Source organism: Alligator mississippiensis, chromosome 9 (assembly GCF_030867095.1).
Source record: "Alligator mississippiensis isolate rAllMis1 chromosome 9, rAllMis1, whole genome shotgun sequence".
Classification (NCBI taxonomy): Eukaryota; Metazoa; Chordata; order Crocodylia; family Alligatoridae; genus Alligator; species Alligator mississippiensis.
In genome coordinates, this window is record NC_081832.1 from 19,309,077 (window position 1) to 19,333,032 (window position 23,956).

Below are 23,956 nucleotides of genomic sequence, written 5' to 3' on the forward strand. Positions count from 1 at the left end.
GATTTTGTTGCCCTCCAGACACAGAAATGGCTGGCCTCTCTGAAACACTGAAGTCAAGAATGGATCTCCAGACATCCAAGGACAACTCTGTTCTCCTTCTCTCTGTCCCTCCTATCTTTGTTAAGTTGGTGAAATATCTTTACAACTCAAAAGGATTTTTTGTTTGTTTTTTTTCCCCACAAACCTTTAAAAGGGAAACAATTTCCTTGAAGCAGGCACAGGAGCTCAAGAGTGGCCGTGGTTACATATTCAAGGGCCTGGAAATAATAGGGAGCTAGGCCCAGCTGAATGATACACAACACACTGACCTCAAGCAAGTCTTTCACCTCGAGCCTGTCTGCTAACATGAAACACTTGGGCAACACACTGGACCACACAGATTGCCATATGGTGGATGTGAGCTAAGTGGAACTTCCCTGGGTAAATAAATTACAAGGAAAACAAATGAAAAGCCAGGGTCCACAATGTTTAAAGGTTTATAATTTCTAGTTATCATCCTCGAAGAGAAGTGCCCAAAGCCATGACATTATGGTCACCAAAGCAAGGAAAGGCCTGAGAATTGGCATTCTGATTCCAGTGGTTAGAAACCACCTAAACTCTCATAATACAGTAGCTACTCACACTGTACTGGTGATGCACCTCCACTATGGACAAGCATACAAAATCACCAGTGCTGGCCACAGTTTTGGCAAGAGATAAAATGGAAACCAGGCAAAAGAATGAATTTGGTTAGTAAAATTCACAAGCCAAATGATGTACGTGTGAAAGTAAGAGAAATGGAAAAGACTACTTCACTGCTATGACGGCCATTCTGCAGAATCAGAAGCAAGGGTTGACAGAAGAGAATTGGTAGCAAGATGTATGAATAGATCAATTACAAATGCACAGTAAACACCAACATAATCATGTGAAATATTGTTTACAATATTCTTTACAGCAAAGAAACTTTGAAGTTTCAGATTTCTCCCACTGTATTTGAAACCATTCAGTAAAGATTTCTAGCCTTCTCACTTAGGGGTCTTTGACTGTGCATGTACCCCTGGGTGTACTATCAATCACTTTGTGATGGATGAGTATCCTATACCAGGTCACTCATACCTCCACTGCTTATTGAACTGCAATGCGTGGTCCTCATTGAATGCTGACGGTTGATCCATATGATTCAAGTCCAATCAGATCAGTGATTTTTCAGTGTTAAGGACTCTTCCACCTGAAATAATGCACTGTGGCTGCAAAGGCACAGAACAGAGCACTGGAAAAGTGTGTTGAGTTTAGGATTAGTGGGCTAATTCTACATATTTGCAAAAATGTAAAACAATCCAACTAAATACTGTACTTCTTGTAAAGTATGTTAAAGTGACTCCTTGTTACAGAAAAGCCGTGTGCTCCACATTCAGTGTTGCTGTGGGTTTGTGCACCTAATCTGAATACACTGTCACAATAATTTCTCTTGCAAATAACATGTTAGACATTTAAATGCATCTGCAACTATGGAAAAGAAATTAATTATCTCATGCTCTGGATGTGTCTTTGCTATCATGATGTTCCTTTACCTTACTTCTCCTCTCACTTTTTCTAACTACTGCCTATGGTTCGTAGTCTCTGGTTTTTGTCTGATTTACTGAGGGCTGAATTATAAAGGTGTGCAGGGTGGATGAACCAGTCCTTCAGCACTAAGCCATGCAGAGTGGCAGTCTGTTCTCAGAGCACATGCATAGTTATTGATGATCACAGCTAGCCTACCTAGTCTAACCTGGGCAAATATAGTTCCAGTGTGGGAATGCGCAAACGCATAATTTGAGAGGAAATCAGCATTGCATAGCCTCTGGAGCAACTGTGAAAGGGTAAATGGACTTCAGAAATAATATGAAGGACAGGGAGGGCAGCACATGGTGCACACAGTAGAAGGCCATTTTGTCAGCCTGACAGAGATGATGTTACAAGTAGACAGAAAAACTACAGGCAGCAGTTACAGAGGTGGGTGGAGCAATACATAAGGATGGGATAAATACAGAAAATAAGGAAATGCTAGAGTTGTACACAGGCCTGAAAATGAAGCTGAAATGCCTGATGTGGAAGAAGCTAGTGAAGAGACTGACCACTAGTACAGACAAGAAAGATTCTCCTAGCATTCTATTTTTTATGCCAGCATATGTATACTAAGCAACTATACGGTTAAATTTGCATCAAAATAGTTTTGAAGTTGAACTGGGGAGAGGTAGATGCCAGAAAAAGAAATGCCAGAATTTAGGATTATTTGCCTTACTTTTTATTTCTTACTGAATGTATCCATTATAGTATCTTTTCAAAGGTAATAAAAGAAGTCATAATTCAAGCTGCAATTATTCCTTATGCCAACAAGGTGGTCTAATCAAGTTTTTGGCAACCTGTATCGTATTCACTGCAACACATTTTTTGTTGTTGTTGTTGTTTTTTCCATGCAGTTGCTATGGCTTGGGACACATTTTAGCTGCATGCACCACAATGCTGACCTTGGACATCCATTTAAGCTTACACTTGATTTCTCCCACATAGCTGGGATGCTGATGTGGTAAGATTTCAACTATGCCAGACTGTTGGGAACTGGCTCTTAAACTGTGATGCATTCTCTGAGGTTAGAGCTGTTAGCACCAGGCTGCTGCAATGCAAAGCAAATTGGGAATTGCTAGAGACAGGCATAAGTAAAGGCAAATGAAAATAAGACTTCACTGAGTGTAGTGAAAAGGGGAATGTGATCTAGTGCTTGAGAAAGGGTGCAGTCTTCATGGCTTGCACATTCTGTAGTTGGTATTCCCTGTAAAGTGGGTATACCATACTATGGCAGACAAGGTTCCTTGGGTGAATCTGATATCTTTTATTAGACCAACCCAAATAGTTGGAAAATAATTATTAAGCAAGCTTTCAGGTTCAAAAACCCTTCATCAGGTTAAGGAAGTGTCAGCAGTTGGTGTGTGCTCTTCCTGGATGGAATGAAAAGTAAAGAAGCCAGCGACTGGGCTGGTATGCATACAAGACTGGTAGTCAGTGAAAATCTGTTCTACCCTTTCCAAGTTCCTGAAAATCCGTTAACGTATTTGCTTGTGCAGTACCCCACTACCTCACCCTGAGACTGATTCACAGAACAGCAACAAAGAAAAGGGCCTGCACACCATTTGTGGTATCAGTTTTTTTCAGGAAACTGCAAGATAGGATTGAATCAGGTTTAGGTACATAAGCTGCTTTATGTGCCTGATAGATACCCTCAGCAAGTTTGCAGATGACACCAAGCAGGATCTTGTGGCCATTTACAAATTCATTGGGGGGGGAGGGGGAGCAGGGGAGAAGTGCAGCAAGAAATAGGAGATGCTCTGTTTATCAGGGCACCCCTTGGAATAACCAGGAACAACGGCTACGAACTAACAGAGAGCAGATTTAGGGTAGACATCAGGAAGAACTTCTTTACAGTAAGGGTTGCCAGAATCTGGAATGGGCTTCCAGGGGAGGTGGTGCTCTGGGAAAGAGAGAGAAAAGGGGGTGAAAGTGGAGAGATACCTGGGGAGTCAGATGTCAGGCAGGTTATAATGTGTCATAAATCCAATGTCTATATTTAGTCCATGATTTTTAGTATCCAGGAGGTTGATGAAGTGGAGTTCATAGGCTCATCTCTGGGAAGTGTTTTGTAGGTTTCCTTTGAGGATCAGGACTGAGATTGGAAAGAGAGTGGTTTTCTTGTGAGAAATGTGCCCCCACCGGTAATTGGTATTACTCCTCAATCTACATTTTCACTGACTACCTGTCTTGTATGCATACCAGCCCAGCCCCTGGCTTCTTTACTTCTCATTCCATCCAGGAAGAGCACACACCAACTGCTGAAACTTCCTTAGCCTGACAAAGGGTTTTTGAACCCGAAAGCTTGCTTAATAATTATTTTCCAACTATTTGGGTTGGTCTAATAAAAGATATCAGATTCACTCAAGGAACCTTGTCTGCCTATGTCCTTAGACCAACACAGCTACAACCTACACCCCTATACCATACTATTGTATTTGAATAGTTGTAAGTGACTGGCACAGAGGACAAAGCAGTAAATAGCAAGTCTGTTAAAATGGAGGGTTTGGTTCATCTTCAGTTTATTGTCCACTATAACCCTCAGGTCCTTTTCTGCAGAGCTGCTGCCCAGCCAGTCAGCCCCCAGCCTGTACCAGTGCATGGGATTGTTGTGTCCTAAGTGCAGGACTTTTGCACTTGTCATAGTTTCATAGTTATTAGGATCAGAAGGGACCTCAATAGATCATTGAGTTGAACCTCCTCCCTGGGCAGGAAAGAGTGCTGGGGTCATATGACCCCAGCCAGGTGCTTGTCCAGTCTCCTCTTAAAGACCCCCAAGGTACAGGAGAACACCACCTCCCCTGGAAGCCCATTCCAGATTCTGGCAACCCTTACTGTAAAGAAGTTCTTCCTGATGTCTACCCTAAATCTGCTCTCTGTCAGTTTGTGGCCGTTGTTCCTGGTTATCCCAAGGGGTGCCCTGATAAACAGAGCGTCTCCTATTTCTTGCTGCACTCCCCCCCCAAATGAATTTGTAAATGGCCACAAGATCCTGCTTGGTGTCATCTGCAAACTTGCTGAGGGTATCCATCAGGCACATAAAGCAGTTTATGTTCCTAAACCTGATTCAATCCTATCCTGCAGTTTCCTGAAAAAAACATACTACAGACGGTGTGCAGGCCCTTTTCTTTGTTGCTGTTTTGTGAATCAGTCTCAGGGTGAGGTGGTGGGGTACTGCACAAGCAAATACGTTAATGGATTTTCAGGAACTTGGAAAGGGTAGAACAGATGCACACCCAGGTGCCAAAATCCATTTAAGCACCGAATAGATGGAACAGAATCTAGCCCTTCCTCTTCATCCTCCACACTGACATGAGCACTTCAGCATAAGTGCAGCTTTAAGTACAAGGAACTGTTCCATTGACTTCTGTGGGATTTTCATACACTTCAAAGTAAGCATGTACTAGAGTGTCGTTTTGGTCTCTGATTCAAGTGCTCAGGGCCTGAAGAAGCAACCCTTCCCTTTTTTTTCCCTTCTTTTTATCACTTTGCTGTGTTTATTTTGATGCTAAGAGAATACATTTATACAGCAGCAATTCAAAGAACAGTTGGCATAAAAGCAAAATCAGGCACTGCGCAAAAGCAAAAACAGAAGAGAATTATTTTCTTTTTCTAGGGAGGGCTAATAGAGTTTTGATAATGTTATTGCTTTCAAGATTTTTAGAGGCTCTGCAGCATCTGCAAACCTGAGCACAGGTAAATTATAGGAAGTATTGCCAGCATAGTGTTACCTTTTGGCTCCTGTTTATTAGAGATGGTCAAGGGGAAAAAGTTCAGAGGGACATAAAAGTAAGGGACTTTTTTCTTCTGAATTCCCTACTCCATCTTGATCATTTCAATTGTTTTTACATAATCTAATGCAAATATAATCTCTCACTGGCAGAGATGCCAGAAACACATTTAGGGAGCCTATTTACAAAGACAAATAACTTCACCCAATACCAATTTGCAGATGCCTTTGAAAGGGAACACGGCAACTATAAAACCGACACTCAGTAATGTTGTGTAACCATAAGGGTAGAAAATGAAGATTATTGTACCGAATTTGTGGTTGTAAAGGATATCTAAGGTATGTAAAGCAGAAAACAATTATGCATATAATTATTGCTCCCGTACAAGTGTCTGTGGTACTTTACATGCAAATATGAGAATAAGATTCTTGTCAGAAACAACTTGCTTCAAAAAAAGATAACACATGGGCAACGAGTTTAAAAAACAAGCAAGTGAACAAAGGCTAACCTGCTGTACACCATTTGTAAATGCAACAGCCATGGGGGGGAGAGGGGAAGATAGGCGTATTCTACAAGGGAAGAGGCTTAACAAGCATCACAAAAGACCTGTACTTTAATTGCAGTATTAAGATGCTATTCTGAATGCAACTCAGCACTAACTCTCTAGACCAGGGGTCAGCACTGTACAGCCCACAGATCAGATGTGGCCCAGGTCATGGGCTGGTGTGTGTCCGTGCCAAAAAGCTACACTGGGTCCAGGGAGCTAAACTTTTTTTCGCTGTCCCACTTCTCTTCCCTCCCTTACCTCTTTCCTTTTCCCCAAGGCTGTGACATGGGTACAGCTTCAAGCTGAAGGGGTGCAGTGCTGATGATGGGGCTGGTGTCATTCCACTGCCACTGCTCTGCACACACTCCCTTCCCCCCTCCCCCTCACCAAGCCAGTGAGAAACAGCAGTAGCATGGGTGCAGTTCCTACCTGTGCAGCTCTAGCAGGGGCACAGGGAAAGCCTCTTGATGCTGACATGATGCCAAAACCACCCAGCCCACACCAAGCTGGGGCTGAGGCTGGGGCTGGGGCTGGAGCCAGGTTGTTTCAGCTTGCTGCTTGAAAAAGCTTGCCAGCCCTTGTTCAAGTGTGTATCAAGATTTTTAGACTCAAGGCACCCCTCTATAACTTTTCTGAATTTAGCTGCACCCCAGTTCAGAAAGTAATTTCACTCATTTTATTACTACAGAAAATAAAAGAACAACTTTTTCTATCACAAAGAACTCAGAAAGGTCACAATGGGTCAGGATGTTTTTGACACTATGGCTAGGGACAGAAGTTGCACATAAACCAGGTTAAGTGATCAGAAACTGGTTCAAACCTGTAACAAAACAGAAGTTCAGTGCATATAAACCAGTTTCAAAATGGCTGAAACTGGTTTAAGATAAACCTAGCTGAATGTACCATCAGACTTAACTGATTGAGGTCAAATTGGTTTATGTAATTTCTGTCCCAGACCCCTTCCTGGATTAAGTTAGAGTCCTCCAGAATCTCAGCATGCTCTGCAGCCCTGGGCTGGGCTGGGCTGTGCTGTTTCCTCCAAAGAGCAGGGCTGGCTCCACCCCTCTGCTCTCTAGCCGGAGCAGAGGTGGTGGCCAGACACTGGACAAGCTAAAATGAAGAGAGCAGGGAAGAGGTTTATTTCCCCCTCCTTCCCCTGTCCCACCAGCACAGATCATAGCCGGAGTCTGCCAGGCAGGGCCACAGCATCCCCTGTCAAGCATTTTGTCCCACTTGTCACTTGAGTGACCAGGGCATTGCCAGCCCCAGTGGCAGCATAAAGTAAATGGAGACAGAGGAGGGTTTAATTTCCCCACACTGTCCCCTGTCCCAGCAGCATGGACCCGAGCTAGGGTCTCACTGACCAAGGTGGAGTAACCCGTGTCAGGGCCCTCCCCCACCCCCACCCCCACTCCCCGCCTTCACTGCTGTAGTGGCAGGGATGGGGGCATGGCCAGATCCAGCCCAGCATGTCCCCCTGAGGCCCTGCAGGACCCAGGCTGGTGTCTGCCTGGCCAGGGAAGAGCAGCCCCTTTCAGGCATTCCCCCCCCACCCCAACACTGCTGGAATGGCGAGGAGCATGGCCACTCCCAACAGTAACTTCAGTCAAGCTTGGGAGGGAGGGAACTTAATTCCCTCCTCCCTGCCCTGTCCCACTGGCATGGACTCAAGCCATGGTCTGCCTGGTCAGAGCAGAGGATCCCGTGTCAAGGCCCCTTCCCCCTCGCTGCTGCAGTATAAGGGGCAAGGAGTGGCCAGATGCTAGCCAGCATGGTCCCCTTAGATGAAAAGGGCAGAGAGGGAGTTTATTCCCCCCCTCCAGCTCCTCTCCCCCTGGGGAACCCCAGCTGGGGTCTGCTTGGCTGGCTGCAAGTGCCAGAGGAGGCGGCCAGGGCTAGCAGACCCCAGCTGTGGTCCCTCAAGGGTAGACAGGATGGAGGAATGAATAAATGCCTTCCCTGTCCCCTTTGGCTCAGGAGGCCATGCCGGGCTGGTGCCTGGCCCTGGCCCTGGCCCTGCCCCTGCTGATGCAGCAGTAAAGCTGGGGGGAAGACCCTGACACCTACTGCTCCACCCGATCCAGGCCGACCCCAGCTGAGGTCTGTGCAGACCCCCCATTCGCTTGAGTCTACTGCTGGAGCTGGCCATGCCCCCTGCTGCTCCAGTGGTGAGGAGGGGAATGCCTGACATGAGCTGCTCTGCCCCAGCCAGAGTCCATGCCACTAAGGCCAGAGGAGGGAGGGGAGAATTAAACCACCCTCCATCTCTATTCACTTCATGCTGCCGCCAGGACTGGCCACATGCCCCACTGTTTGAGTGGTGAGGGCAGGGGTGGGAAATGCCTGACAGGGGCTGCTTCCCCCTTCAGGCACACCCTGACTGGGGTCCATGCAGGCCAGGGTGAGGGTTTAAACTCCTCAATCATACTCAGCCTGCCGGGGTCTTCCCCCCACCCCCCAACACAGATTCCCTGCAGCAGAGGGCTTGCTCTAGCACCTCCCAGCTTCTAGCCTGAGCCACTGTAGGCATGTGCCTGCATTTCCAGAATCAAAAGTAAATGTCTATACACTTGCGAATTGGTTCAATCTGCACAGCTATACTAACCTGCAAGGTTGAATTAATTCGTGATCGGGTTTGTTAATATCTGTACCTAGCTTGTGTGTTCCTATTTGAAATCTCTGGGTTTATCCTCAGAATCATGTCTACTTGTTTGCATGCCTAACAGTGTCAATATTGCCTGGCACTTCATGGCACCCTTAGAAGTATCTCTAATCTAAGTTCAGTGGGAAAAGCAAAGCATTTTCATTTTGAATTAACCTAAAACTAGATTTTTCTGCAGGGTTTGGGGTTTTTTTTGGTTGAGAATCATTTGAGGTTTTTTTACTATAGAACTGAAAATACAATCCATCATTTGCGTATTACTATTAATAGACACCTTATACATAACTGTGTGTGGGTTATGAGAACATTTATCAAAAGAGAGCTAAAGCTGAAATTCTCAAAGTCCCTAAGGGCAATTTTACTTAAAGACTTTTCCAGCTTTTAAAGATCAAGAGGAACAAACATCCAAAATCTCAACCTAAAAGCGCACAGCAGTTTCAATATGAGAACAAGACCTAGGGTGCCTATACATGTGCTCTGGGGTGGGAAGGGAGGCACATTTTAATTAGAATGGCTCCTGAGAGCCACTTTAATTAAAATACCACAGCATCTTGTGTATTCAGCATCCCATGTCTCAAAACGGTGGTGAGGGTGTTTTAAATAAAGCTCATTTGACGAGCTTTAGTTGAAGTGCTCCTACCACCATTTTCAAATGTGGGACACTGAATACACGAGATGCTGCAACACGCTGGAGCATTCTAATTAGAACGTGTACAGGCACCCTACGTTTTGTCTAGCAGAATTTCACCTAAAGAAGCAGAAGGTTAGGTGACTGACTGGCTGCTAGGAAAAGCAGATTTTTTCCAGTTTGCCAAGTACAGAAAAACTCTATGCTGGCACTGCCTAAAATAATAAATATCACTGACAGTGAAAAAAACTTCGAACTATGTACTTTTCAGGGAGAAGAAACACAGCACCATTATGCTGCTATCATGAGATATTTGAACCTTAAGGAGTCCTTAGAAAGTCTTTAAGGCACAACACTATCCCATTTATACTAGTTTTACACAACTGATCTAAATTGCTACAATAAGTCATGGGTAACCCTGGGGAAGTCCATGGAATTATAGCATATGGCTAACATTCTAGTAGAAGCAGAACATATAGCATGTACTGTTACCTATAGTTTTGCTTTGCTAAATTTCACAACAAAATGCAACATACTGACAGAAGCAGTTCAAAAGGTTAAGACCATGAGATATCTCTTGATCAGGACAGACACTGTATTTGGACCAACAGAAATTTTGGATAAGGTATTTTTGTATAGAACTATAGAACTCAAGATTTGTTGACCCAAGTCTATATAACAATTTCACTTTTGCTTCATGTGTGCATGCACCACAAGCTAAGAAAATTATTTGGTTTGAAATGCCGATTATTCTCCAAGTTCCCTAAGTAAACCTTAAGGTGAGTCCAAACTTTCTGTTAGAACTACTGAGGTCCACAAACAGCAGAGAAGAAAGATTATCTTCAAGGCTGTTTGCTTGCATGTACCAACACAGACCTACTACTCTATTGGTAAATAGATTTGGAGTATCTTCAGGTTAACTGTAAGTTACTGATCTGCTTATCTTCTACTGTTTGCTGATTATTTATTACTTAAGGCATAATTATAAGTAGCAAGTGAAACCATCTCCTGACTGCTTTAAGTGGGTTAGAAGTGGCCATAAACACTAAAATTCTTCAAGGTTTTAAAACACCTTGGCTAGGTACTGACATTCAAGAAACCTGAGGTGGAATCCGTCTAAGTTATGTGGTTTTCTGTAAGTGGCATAGTTTAAATAAGCAGTGAACAGAACACACATTTGTCCTTTGGTGAGGGAGAGGGACGAATCTTAGACCAGGTTCCATCATTTTTAAACCAGTCTATGTGTACCAAACCTCTGTTCTGTTATGGGTATCAACCAGTTTTATGTGCTGAACTTCTGTTCTATTATGGGTATAGACTGTTTTCTGATCACTTATATCAATAAAAGTGTAAGGTCTGTACCTGGCCCTTAAGTAATTAAGATGCCTTAATCTCTTGAACTGTTTTAGTGCCTTAGGTCAAAACAAAGCTGCTTTCTTAAGGAAAGATGTTTAATTAGGAAAAAGACCAATCCAGCTGGCTGTCTCAATAAAAAGCACAATTATGAATTCAAATGAGAAATTATGGTACAACGCACACACAGGTAGCCCCTTGAAAGTCAGTGGGACCACTTGAAGCATTCGCCAACATAAACACAGGGTTCAGCTTGTACTTTTCTATGTTTTATTTATGATTTTTGGTCCTAGATTATGTGCAATCCTGTCGTTACTGTAAATATATATGTAGCCAATACATTCCACAACATGTACCAGGAATAGTAAAAACAATGAGAAACAGGTCAATCTAATTGCTGAATGATGTGCATTCCAATTTCAGTCTGTTTTAGTGAACCATAAAACAATTGCTAGCAAAAGAAATGCCTAAGATATTTTTAACAATTTTTCAAGATTGCCATATTTGTGGCTTATGTAAAAGAAAATAAACCAATGAAATAATTAGCTAGATCCCAAACCCCTCTTCCTCACATCTAAAAAAATATTTCTCCCTTTTGTACTACATCCAAAAAAACAACCAATTGTACTTAAACTCATTACTAATTCTAGAAAGGTTCTGTGAACTCAACCCCCTCTAGTGCATTGCCTAGCATGGACAATACACTCTAATGAAAAATGTAAGAGTTTGAACTCACATGAATATAGGTACTGAGGATGAGTACAATTCTTCTCTCTTCTTCCTCCTGACCATTTTAGCTAAGCAATTTGCCAGCTTTGAAAAGGAAGAGAAAACAGGCCTCCCAAAGACATAGGTATCCTTGTGAAATAGCCTGAAAGCTTCTGGCAGCATGTACTGGAAAATGAACAAAAAACATAAGAAATGTCATTTGCTGAGACAGACCATAGGTCCTTCTTGGCCAGTATCATGTGTCACAGTGGCATACAATGGATGTTGAAAGGGAGAGTGAACTGGGCATGACTAGCAGGGCTGTGTGAAGTTTTGGGTGCTGATTCGATTCAGAGGAGATTCGGCCCGATTCGGTGGCTGAATCTCTGAATCTGAATTGAATCAGGAGACCAATTAAAAGGTTCAAATCAATCTGAAGCTCTCCAGCTCGATTCAGAAAAGATTCAGAGAGCTTTGGAGATCTGGGGAGTCCCTGCTGGCTGCAGCAGGGAGCTGGACCTGGACTCCATGCCAGTAAGTAAGGGGTGGGGGACGGGGGAGCTGCAGGGGGAGGAAGGGGACCATGGGGGGACCCCTGCCAGGCCTCATCCCCTGTCTGCTCCCCCAGCCCCCCTAAGCACCCTCCAACCCTTGTCCACTCTCCCAGCCCACCCTCCCACCCCGCAGCTGCCCTGTCCAGCCCCAGCTCTTAAAAAAAAAACAAAACCAAAACCAAAAAAAGCCCTGACTCACCAGATGCTGCAGCAGTCATCAGGGCTTCTGGGGGCTTGTGGCAGATCCCCCCACACAGTGCAGGGCAGCAGGGATCTCCCCCCGCCCCACCCAACCTGGCAAGAGCCAGTGAGTCTGAACTTTTTTTTTTTTTTTTTTTAAACAGCCCAGAGCTGGGACCAGGCAGGGCAACCATGGGAGAGTGGGCAGGGGTTGGGGGCCTCATGGCAAAGGTTTGAAAAGTGTCTGGTGCTGCAACATGTGCAGTCGTATAAATGGTAAAATGTACGTCAGCACTGAGAAAATGGCAGGGGTGCTTTAGTTCAAAAGTGCACCACTGCTGTTTCCTGCATCCTGACGTGCATTTCACCACTTATAGATCTGCACGTGGTGCAGTGCAGTTCACCTCAGCTCGCATGCAGAGCAGACTCAATTAATTGAATCTGCTCTGAAGCGGCAGATCTCTAGCATGTCCCAAGAAAAAAAGTATGTGTATCAATGCCCTTAAGGTTCAGGAAGTTCTGATTCAGAGGATGTATCCCTAACTCCCATGTATCCCTAACTCCAATAGCTACTAATGCCCCTTTCCTCCAAGGATTTATCCAATCCCTTTTTGAATCAGCTTAAACTGTCAGCTTCCACAACAACTTATGGCATGACTTCTACACGTCAAGTACATGCTGTGTGAAAAAGAACTTTTGTTAGTTTTACACCTACTGCCTACTACTTTCATTTTATGACTCTTAGTTCTTGTCCTGTGAGAGACATTAAATAATAAATCCCTATTTACTTTCTCTTCGTCATTTAGTATTTTGTAAACCTTTATCATGTCCCCCTCCAAGTGTCTCCTTTCTAAACTGAATAGGCCTAGCCTCTTTAGTATTTTCTCATATGGAAGCCCCTCCGTACCACTAATCATCCTTGTTGCCCTCCTCTGGTCCTTCCTTTTTGAGGTGTGGAGACCAAAACTGGGCACAGTATTTGAGAGGTGGACACATACTGGATTTATTTATATAATGATACTTTGTGTTTGATTTAGAATTCCCTTCTTAATAATCCCTAACATTGTTGGTCTTTTTGATGGCTGCTGAGCACTGAGCTGATGTTTTTAGTGAACTGTCTACAATGACTCTCAGATCTCTCTCCTGTGTGGTAACAGCTAATATAGAGCCCACCACACTGCAGGCATAATTTGGGTTATTTTTTCCCATGTGTATCAATCTACTAATCTACATTGAATTTAATCTTCCATTTTGTCATCCATTCACTCAATAGTGCACAATTGTTCTGTAATTCCTCACATTTCTACTTGGTCTTTACCACTTTGCATAATTTTGCGTCATCCACAAATCTGGCCACCTCACTATTCTCTATCCCCATTTTCAAATCATTTATAAGTATGTTAAACAGCACCAGTCCCAACACAGATCACTGGCAGATGCCGCTGTTTAATTATTTCCATCCCAAAAACTGACTGTTTATACTCACTCTTTGTTTTTTATCCTTAAGCCAATTTCTAATCCATAAATGGACCTCCCCTGTAAGCCCATGACTACCTATCTTCATAAAGAGTCTTTGTCAAAGGCTTTTTGGAAGTCTAGATAAACTATGTCAGCTGGATGACCCTTACTCATCTGCTTATGGACATTTCCAAAGTACTCTAGTAGGTTGGTGAAGCATGATTTCCCTTTGACAAAACTTTGATGATTCCTTCCCAGTAAGTTGTATTCATCCATGTACTGAACATTTTTTTTATTATTCCCACCAGTTTGTACCCAATTTTTTATTATTCCCAACAGTTAGACTCAGTGAACACAAACAGGGATGCAAAATGAGCATGTTGTAGAAAATGTGAGAAGTGATTGAATGCAAAAGCGGAATTGGCAACTTTGGTAAAACTTCCAAAGCAGGCCTAGTTTGTGTTAAGAAACAAACATAAATTTATTAAGTTCCAAATGGTTTCTAGTTATCACTTAGCAAAAATGTAAGGACAAATAATTCAAAATTCTTTATATCATTTTACAAGTTTCATCCTCTTTTTCTTTCTCCAAAAACTGATTGCACATTCACATCTTCTCACTTTCAAATTCAGATATTCACATTATTTGTACTTTTTCTCAAAGTTACATTTCACCAAGAAAAAACACCCAAATATATCAAAAGCTCAGCTCATATTTAAGTTGCAAACATAAAGAAAGAGTTGCAAACAATCTTGATCTACTGACATAATTTGATTATCAAGTTTTTAGGTAATAATTAAGGCTTGATACAGGCATATGAAAACACAGTCATACACTGAACAGGCAGTTGCGTCAAGCCAACTGTAAGCAGTTACTAGACTTCTGTTTTCATTTGTGTGTGCAATTTCAACACAGGGATGCATATCTAATGAGAAATTCTAGCCCTACACATCTTCCACTGTAAACTGCCAATATATTATAAGTATCTGGTATTAAAATGTATTCATTATGTCAACAATTGCTTCCATTTACTATTTGGGATGTCACAGTGCTTTATTTCTAAACTACTATTCAGAAAACAGAGTAGTATCAAAATGGTGTTTCTACCCACACCAATATCCAGTTCATTTGAATGTGTAGACCATAGGTTCCTGACAAAACACATGAAAAAAAATACACTGAGCCAGACAGAGTCAGCAAGACAGCCTTTCTCTGAGCCAGAGTGCATAACAGATTCATCAGGCCCATGACAAAATACGTCCCTGCAAGTCTGATGCAAGGAAATGCTCCATTCACAATCTGCCATATCTAGTGGGTTCATCATGCCAACAGCCTCCTTTCTTGGGCACTTCCTTTGCAAGCGCATCTTGTTTCTATTTATTTAATCTCCCCCTTTACTAAAAGAGAGAGTAGAGAACAGCCATCACAGAAGCAGCTTGGATTGCCAAGCATCTTCCTCAGAGTGACTGGAAGCCTGGGACAGAAAAGATTTAACGTGAAAAAAAATTCAGGTTGGGAATGACCTTCTGCACTGATTGACTTTAGTGGAATGTAAATGATGGGCAGTAAATCAGGCGACATGCAGGCCCCTCAGTGAATCACACCATTCCCTTCAATCCCATCTAAAGGGAGAGACATAAATCCTCCCAGTTCAAGCCAGGCCATGAGCAGTCCTTTATATTTCCAGTTAAAGATGTACTGTCCTTTGCCTGGTGCTCAGTTGGGAGGCTGCACATTAATATGATAATCAGCAACCAAGGAGCAAGCCAAGGGGGCCTCATTGTCTCTGCCATTTTCGTCCCTAGGCTTCTTTGCAGATGGACGTAGGTAAGTTCTGTGTGACAGGCAAATCCCAGGAGATGCCAGAGAACCCTTCGTTAGAACTGATTTTAATTCTGCACTGCCAGTAGGCAATATGGTTTGGTTACTGGGGTTTTCATCCCTTGGGGGCTAAAGGCCAGATGCAAATGCTTCCCAGTGCTGTACAAACAAGTGCATGGTTCAAATGCAGCCTAATGGCTTGAATGCCCATCAAACATTTTAACATCATCCCCAAGGTACTGTTATCTATGAAATCCTCCTGTAAGAGAACTGCTTCATTCCTTCTCAGTGAAAGAGCACAAGGTTACAGTGGAAATATTCACTGATGGCTTTGCTGTTGAGAGGACATAAAGGGATATCCTGCCCAAGAGTAATTGCCAATATTTCTACATTTATCCTGAAATGCCTGTGGTACACTAGAGATCACCTGAGGGAAACCCTATTGGACAGAGGTGATCAAGTCCTTTCTCGTGCGCAATGATTCTCTATCGTGTTACTGTGCTGTATAGTTTGTTAATACAAAGTGGAAAGGTGGGAAAGAAAATCTGAAGATGTGCAGAGAGCACGTTTTGAGATTGAGATATGTACTGAGATCATCTGAATGAAGATCAGAATAGTCCAAAAGTGTGACTGAAAGACATTAAATCCAGATGCTTTAGGTGTCCATGAACCAAATAAATTAATAAATAAAAAGGGATAGGGAGCCAAGATTAATGAGTTAGAATCAGCGCTCACTTCCACTGCTGTAAATCTAGAGTAAGTCCATTAACTTCAAAGGACAGGATGGGGCCTATGTGTTCCACTGAGGACAGGTTGTTAAAAAGTGCAAGGTGAGGAACTACAAGGCAGGTTAAAACCTTTGAAACCTGAGTACTGCATACAAAGGAGGTTTATCTTAGAGGGATGAGAAGCAGCATAGCTGAATACAGGAAGTAGGATTCATTCTCTGTACTGACTCAGAAGTGCCTTAAATCTTGTTAAGATATATCTGAAATTTAGGATTAGGAGGAGGTGGTGTTAGGCCTCTTATAACAAATAATTCTAATTTAAGATCCTTGGCCTAGAAATAAATCTCGGCCATCCATCCTGAGCATGGATGACTGACCCTTAGTCCTCCAAGGTGATCCTGGGTATGGCTCAGTCAAGGGGTGGGCATATCTAGACTACACACTACAGCATTGCATAGACAAACATGGTAGCTCAGGTTGCACAGCTGTCTAGCTACAAGGGCAGGGAGTTTGCTGTAGGCTAATTTACATTATCAAGAGACCTATATTGAAGCCCATGCCACCAAATCTTCAGTGCTATTGTTTCATGAGCTAGTTGCATGAAAACTAGCATAGTTATGCCAACAAACATAATCATTTTGATATAGGAAAAAGCTATTTCAGGTTTCACAAACTAGGGAAGCTCTCTATTAGGATAATGAAGGGTCCACCACCATGTGTCTTTTGCATTTAGAGGGAGAACTGAGGTGGGAGCCACTTTTACCCTTAGAGACTATGCATCTTATGGAACTGTGTTTTATGCTCATGCTAATGTTTTCTGGGTATTTACAATGTTCTCTTTATTTATTAAATATTTGGTTTTACTAGTAAACCACATTGTATGCTCTTTGAAAGCTGACTACAAACTAACACCTACTTACCAGGATTATACAAAAAATAGCCTAAATTTTATGAAACGCTTAAGTCGTGAAAAGAGACCCGTGTTTTAGCAAAAGAGTTAAGCTGAGATGCAGGGGGAAAAGAAGAGTATAATACAAAAATCTCTTCAGCATCTCTCCATCTTGTCACACTGGGACAACCATTTTGGCCGGAGCCTTTTGTGCTGGATGATGGGAATAATGCACATCAGCCTCAGGATCAGGGGGGCATCAATGGAGTTTGAACTGTGCTTTGCACCTCACCCATCCAAAGCTGCAGCTTTACTCAGCTTGGCCACAACTCAGGATCTAGCTCTAGATCTTTTAAGTCAAGTGCTGACAGCACCTGCTATTGTAAGCAGCAGCCTTCTAGCAGCATACAAATCTGGCACAAAGGGAGACATTTGATTTTGCTGCAATTGACTTCAAGACAGATAAGCTTCTGTTTAAATCATATGGCAAAACTAAATGATCCCTTTAACTCGGCAGTCATTTAATTCAGAAACTGGATTATAAAACTCACATGTGTGGGATTAGGCTTGATTTCCCATGTCCCAGACCAGCAGGTGCTGGATGTTTTGAAGAGGTGAGAGATCCAAATTCGACTCAGGGCCAGGTGCCAAGCCCTATTTCTAGGCAATACCCGCTGGCAGCTCTCCCTCTCTTCTGGAGCAAGTTTTCCTCTTCCAGGGCTGGTTCCAGAAAGGGATTTGCCTTCCCAAAAAGATGGATGGAAAGAAATTCTGAATCCAAAACTGCTCCTTGCTCCTTATCCCTCACTCCACTCCTCCCTAGCTATTTTTAACATCTCATTTCCTCACATTATGGCAATTTACATACTCAAGCACATCGCATTAGCGTCCAAAATATAAACAAAGTGAGATAATGCACTGTAAAGATCTGTATAAAAAAACTACACATACACAGGAGCTTTTGGAAATCAGGCAGTTGTTTGAAGCAAAGCAGTTCCCCTGTATCAGCAAGAGGAGGATTTCTCAGCAACACTTTACAATAAAGCGGACTTAATGAGAGCCAAGCAGTGGCGTAATTCCTGTGGAATTGCATATTGAAAGCTATATTCATACCCAAGGAGCCCATCAGGACCAGTATTGTTAGCATGAATGCTGAAGGAATTGCAAAATGAATTGCTGTTTTATTATCAAGTGCTTCCGATTCTCTCTATCCTGCCATCTGTGCCATTTGGAAGATGTGAAGTAGCAGAGGTCCGAACTTGGGGCATCTGAAAAGCAGGTCAAGGAGAAATCATACTGCAACATCCCCAAACCTTCACAGAGCAAGTTTATTGTAGGTGATTTCCCACTATCTTGAAAGGAAGAGTAGCCAAAAAGATAGATAAACAACTAGAGACTTCTCTAATCCGGTAGGGATTACTGTGGATACTATAATGTTGGGCAGCATCAACAATAGATCAGATCAAACCACTGAACCAAAATGGAGAAGTGGGACAGCCTTACTCTCCACAGACAGTTTTAGAAAACCACACCAAATAAAACATGTTTAACTTTTGCTAGTTCAAGACTCCTGTTTTATAAATCAAATATGCCACTTTATACATTTTTCATTAATGGGACTGAAACAAATGCAAATGTAAAAAACCCACATGAGCAGGAAACAGAATGAGTGCTTGGAAAAAACAGCTCCACACAAAGGGCAACATTTTCAAAACTGTTTGAGTGATTTAGCAGCCTAAACTGCAATTGCAAAAGCATCTAAATCACCTAGAAGATAAAAGTAGTAATATCTCAATCCCAATCAGATTTAAGTGTTCCTCCCATTTAGCTGCTTTTGAAATGGGACATAGGTACTTCTGAAAATGTTGCCTGAAGTGCCTACAGCACAAAGTATCCTCAGGAGGGATTCAATGTTACCTCTTTTTTTTGTTTTTCATTTATAATGTTATGTGTTCTAACAAAACTCCAACAGAATTCTGACACTTTCAATTAATAATGTCTTTTTTTGTCATCTTGTTTTGTGAACATCTCCAGGCTCCATACTAGGAGGTGGAATGGGTATTCCTGTATGCAATCTAATATTTGTGAATTACTCTGAGATCTCTCAAGATTAAGGATCTTACATGAAAATGCCAAAAGTAATTGAATTATTGTTTCTTTATTTGGTCTTGCTGCATTTCCAAGGTTTCCAGTTCTCATGAACTCCCAAAAAATTACTTGGGAGCTAAGCAGTGCAACAGGTCTCAAAAAGTATACAGGAATGAACAAGGCTGGCCAGTATGATGTAGGCCTGCAACAAGGAATAAGAAGGCCTTAGTGCTTCCTCTTAGCTTTACTCTTAACTCAAGGCCCCATGAACCTCACAAAGATACCTATTTATTTTATATATTACACTTGGTGATCACCTAAGGAACATTTAATTCCATAGTTTGTTAATGAAGTTCACATCTTGTTTCTCTTTTCCCTAAAACAGAAGTGACACGACCTTCCTTCATAATTACTTGCTACCTCAAGCAGCCCACTCCATGCATCTCTTTCTAAGCCTCCCATCTAGCTGCTGGCAAGTCAGAAAGAAACTAACTTCCATACCATCTTCGCCATATACTACTGATTAAGTAATAAATTCACCTTCTAGATCATATAGTGTCACACAACATAAAAAAGGTTACACTGTAATGTTATTACAGTTTTAATTGTTATTGATGTTAAATGGTAATGTTCTCCAATGTTCTTGAAGTACCAGGTGAAAAAGTAGGGACAATAACAGTTGTAAATAGCAGAAAAGTGAAGTACAGGGATGAAGTTAATTGCTCCATTGATTCACAGAAAATACTGCCACAGGCAGGACAACAAAATAACTCTTGACTCCCTTAGTTCAGCCTCAGTCTTAATCTGCTAGACTACAGCTGCCTTTTGAGCAAGTATCAACTTTGTGAATAGACTGAAATATGTAAACAGCAAACCAGAACTGAGCCAAACAATGTAAAGTGGGTATGACTAAAAATGGATCAGCCTGATAATTACTCAAGTGAGGTTTTTCCTCCAGCAACTTCAAAACCCATCATTTTGCTTTAGATATCTGCAATTTGTGACCATATGGTCCTTCAGCTGTACCTAAGATATATCTCAGATGGTAACACAATTGCTGCACAAGTTACAAACATCAGGATGGATGCTTATGTACCAGTGACAGCATAATGGCACAGTAAAAGAAACAAAATATTATTCTTTTTTCATTTAGGTTAATTAATGTACAGTCTGATGAAAAATGAATGAAAATTTAAATATTTCCAGACTTACCAAAAAGAATTATTCAAACTAAATGTATAGGTCTCACACTCCTGTAAATCAGTATAAATCAGGAGGGATTCCACTGGCCTAGGATTTACATAATTTATGAGCTAATGGAAAATGCTGTCCAGATTCCAAGCATTTCCGAAATCCCAGTTCCAGCACAAAGGCCCCAATTCAGCAGAGAGCTTAAGCACATGTGTAACATTAACATTGCTCAACTGGACCTAGCATGTGAAGGAAAACATTTAGCCATCTTGAAAACAGATATACAATGAAGACAATGACCAATGCCTCTTCCAGTCCAAATATAATTCCCAGAAATGTTCATATATCCCTACTGGCATCATTAAAGATGCACAGACAAATTAGCACAAGATGGCTATGTTTGCTTTTTCCTTTGTGACAAAACAGAGTATGAAAATCTTTCGCCAGACAGAAAAATGTCTCTATCATGCAACAGTTAATCACATGATCAGTCCCAATGACTTCAGCGAGACTAGGAAAAGATGCTGCCAAATGAAGCAGAACAGCCTGTTGTCCCGTCCATTGAAGCTGTGAGACAACAGGCAACATGTTCTTCTGGGGCTTGAGGCTTGGTCTTGTGCACCCTGGGGATTCCCAGAAAAGATCAGACCCTTCAAGCCTTAGGAGTGCCTACCAGCCTTTCCCTGCTTAGGGGGGACATACTCTGGAGATCCTAGGAGCATGTCTCTATAAGCAGGGAAACCTGACTTTCTGTGTTTACAGAGATGCATCCCAGAGATTCCCGGGGGCGTGTTTTTGTAAGCAGCAAAGCCCCAACTTTACCTGCTTAGGGAGACGTGCTCTGGAGATCCCAAGGGTGAGTCTCTAAGTGGTGAAAGCCAGGCAGTTGCTGCTAGGGCTTAAAGGGGCCCAATCACATGTAGGACTTCCCAGGGTGGGCAGGATTGGGCTCCTCAAGCCCCCGGGGCAGCAGCCTAGCATGTCCGATGAGTTTGGGCAGATCTGGGCTGCTTGCACTCTGCTACTACAAAGTAATTAAATGCCTATGACAATAAAGTGACATAAAATAATGCCACTTTTGGCGCAGCCACATATTTTGCACGTTTGTGGTATGACGGGGGGCAGGGTTACCTGTTTGCTTGGCCTTTGTGCCGCTATAAAAATGATTATGGTGGCACAAAGGCAATAAAAGGTGACATATGTTTCCACCCTAAGGTAGGTTATAAAATCAAAGGTTCCAAGACCAGTCTCTGATGTAACAGAAGATTTTTGTTTGATAATTTGGAAAGGGATGAAATCAGGGATAGTGTTTTTGAAGCAGATTTTGCTTTTAGTATATAAACAAATGTCCTCCTCCATTCATAACTGTAAGGAGAAGGACCAAGTTAACCCTACTTGTTGCTTACATGGTCAGGTTATTTAAATGGCTAATCCCTATTAGTAATGTGTTTTTCCCTTTGGGTCCTTTTGTGGTCCATATAAAATGTCTTTCATTGGGCCATATGGGGCAATTCAGGGATACTCTGACTGCCCTGATTCTTTAAAGAAAAAAAAAGAGAGGGAGCAACTCACACATCATAGATCTTAGGAACTGTTTTTCAAGGATACCTTTTTCTTTCGTTAGCTGTAAAACAAAAACAAAAAACCAAAAAAAATTCAGACTACTTAAAGAAATGTCTGATGATATTTTAAAAGGCTTTGGTTATGCTGCCTAAGGGAGTTGAATAAAACAAAGGTAATTCAAAGATACTGCACTAGTTTGTGATCTGTCTCAGCATGGTAGCTCTTGTCTGCAATTGCATGCAACCTTTTTTGCAAGGATATCAAAGGAAATATTGGTACTTGAAATGCTGATCTTGAGCTCTATCCATGCAGCAAGTTTCAGACCACAATGCACACAAACACAGTCATAAAATCACATTTAAACCATTTTAAAGAGATTTCAGGAAACATACCACTTCACTTTGGATAAAGGTTCAGAACAGTCAGTATAAAATAAACTAGCTGACACAGGTAGTTCAGTCCCCAAACCAGTGCTCCTAGGTTCTTTGCCATGTCTGACTGACTGGAAGTCAAAACCTTTGGCAAGCTGCTGTACAGGCCACCCAACCAAGGGGAAGAGCTAGACCAGGAATTCTTAAGTCAGCTCATGGAGGTAGTTAGGTCAAAAGACGTGGTCATCATAGGGGACCTGAACTTTCCAGACATCTGCTAGGAAGAGCAGTCAACCAGGTCTGACCGCTGACATAGGTTCCTAGCCTCCATCTAACTCAGGAGCTGCACAGCCCCACCAGGGGAGACTCCTTGTTGGATCTGGTGCTGGCCACAGGCGACGACCTCGGGGGGGGGAGGGGCGGGCTGTGGGTGCTCGACCACCTAGGCAACAGCAATCATCGCTTGCTGGAATTCACCATCCAGCGCAAGATGGCAAAAGCCAGCAGCAAGGCAGCAGCCCTGGACTTCAGGAGGGCAGATTTCAATGAGGTAAGAAGAACAGTAGGGGAAGTACTGAGGTCCCGGAGGGGAGGGGAGTCGGGTGTCCAAGAGGAGTGGTTGTTCCTTAAGGAGACAATCCTCCAAGCCCAAAGGGAGGTAATCCCAACAAGGATCAAAGGGGGCAAGAGGGCACAAAAGCCCCCATGGCTCACCAAAAGCATACAGGAACATCTCCTAGCTAAAGGGAGGCATACACCCAATGGAAGGGAGGGGCCATCACCAGGGAAAACTATACCTCGGTTGCTCAGGGCTGCAGGGGGGTGGTCAGGAAGGCAAAGGCAGAGATGGAACTGGGACTGGGTACCTGGATTAAAGACAACAAGAAGTCCTTTTTTAAATACATAGGGGGCAAAAAGAAGGTACCCAGTAATGTAGGGCCTCTGCAAGACATGCTAGGAAATCTGGATGCTGCACCAGACGACAAGGCTAACCTATTTCGTGATTTCTTTGCCTCCATTTTTCTCAACAGGGACCAGATTAGCCCATCCACCGGGACCCCCTCAGGCCCCGGGGGAGGCACACCCAGGCCTAGGGTCAGTGAGGACCTAATCAGGGAACTTCTGGAGGGACTGGACATATTTAAATCAGCTGGTCCTAATGACCTCCACCCCAGAGTGCTGAGGGAATTAGCAGAGGTCATTGCGGGACCCCTGGCATGGCCTTACCAGCACTCGTGGTGCTCTGGTGTGGTGCCAGAGGACTGGAAAAGGGCCAATGCGGTTCCCATTTTCAAAAAAGGGAGGAAGGAGGACCCAGGGAACTATAGGCCAGTTAATCTTACCTCGATCCTGGGTAAGCTTTTGAGTAAATTATCCTGGTGCATGTCCATGAGGGGCCAGCAGGGAAGATTATGCTTAGGGGCAACCAACATGGGTTCATTAGAGGCAGGTCCTGTCAGACCAACCTGGTGGCCTTCTATGACCAGGTCACAAAATCCTTAGATGCAGGGGTAGCAGTGGACGTAGTCTTTCTGGACTTCAGGAAGGCCTTTGACACTGTGTCTCACCCCATTCTCATTAAAAAACTAGGGGACTGTGGCGTCAACACCTACACAGTCAAATGGGTTGCTAACTGGCTGGAGGGCCGCACCCAGAGAGTGGTGGTGGATGGGTCATTTTTGACCTGGAGGGATGTGGGCAGTGGGGTCCCCCAGGGCTCGGTCCTCGGACCCGCACTGCTCAACATCTTCATCAGTGACTTGGACGAGGGGGTACAAAACACCCTATTCAAATTTGCTGATGACACTAAGATGTGGGGGGATGTGGGCACGCTAGAAGGGAGGAACAGGCTGTAATTGGACCTGGACAGGTTACAGGGGTGGGGGGATGAGAACAG

The 23,956-nt window shown here is 43.0% G+C and overlaps 1 long non-coding RNA gene across 3 annotated transcripts in view; it reads right to left on the reverse strand.

Moving 5' to 3' along the window:
- The window catches only part of LOC132252426 (uncharacterized), a 269,114-nt gene that overhangs the window by 61,081 nt on the left and 184,077 nt on the right, over nt 1-23,956 (reverse strand). For 2 of the 3 annotated variants that reach the window (XR_009464333.1, XR_009464332.1), the window contains one exon: nt 11,245-11,402. The exons of the other annotated variant lie outside the window; for it this stretch is intronic. This is a non-coding gene — a long non-coding RNA (uncharacterized LOC132252426). The remainder of the gene's footprint in view (nt 1-11,244; nt 11,403-23,956) is intronic. 3 annotated transcript variants of the gene reach the window in all.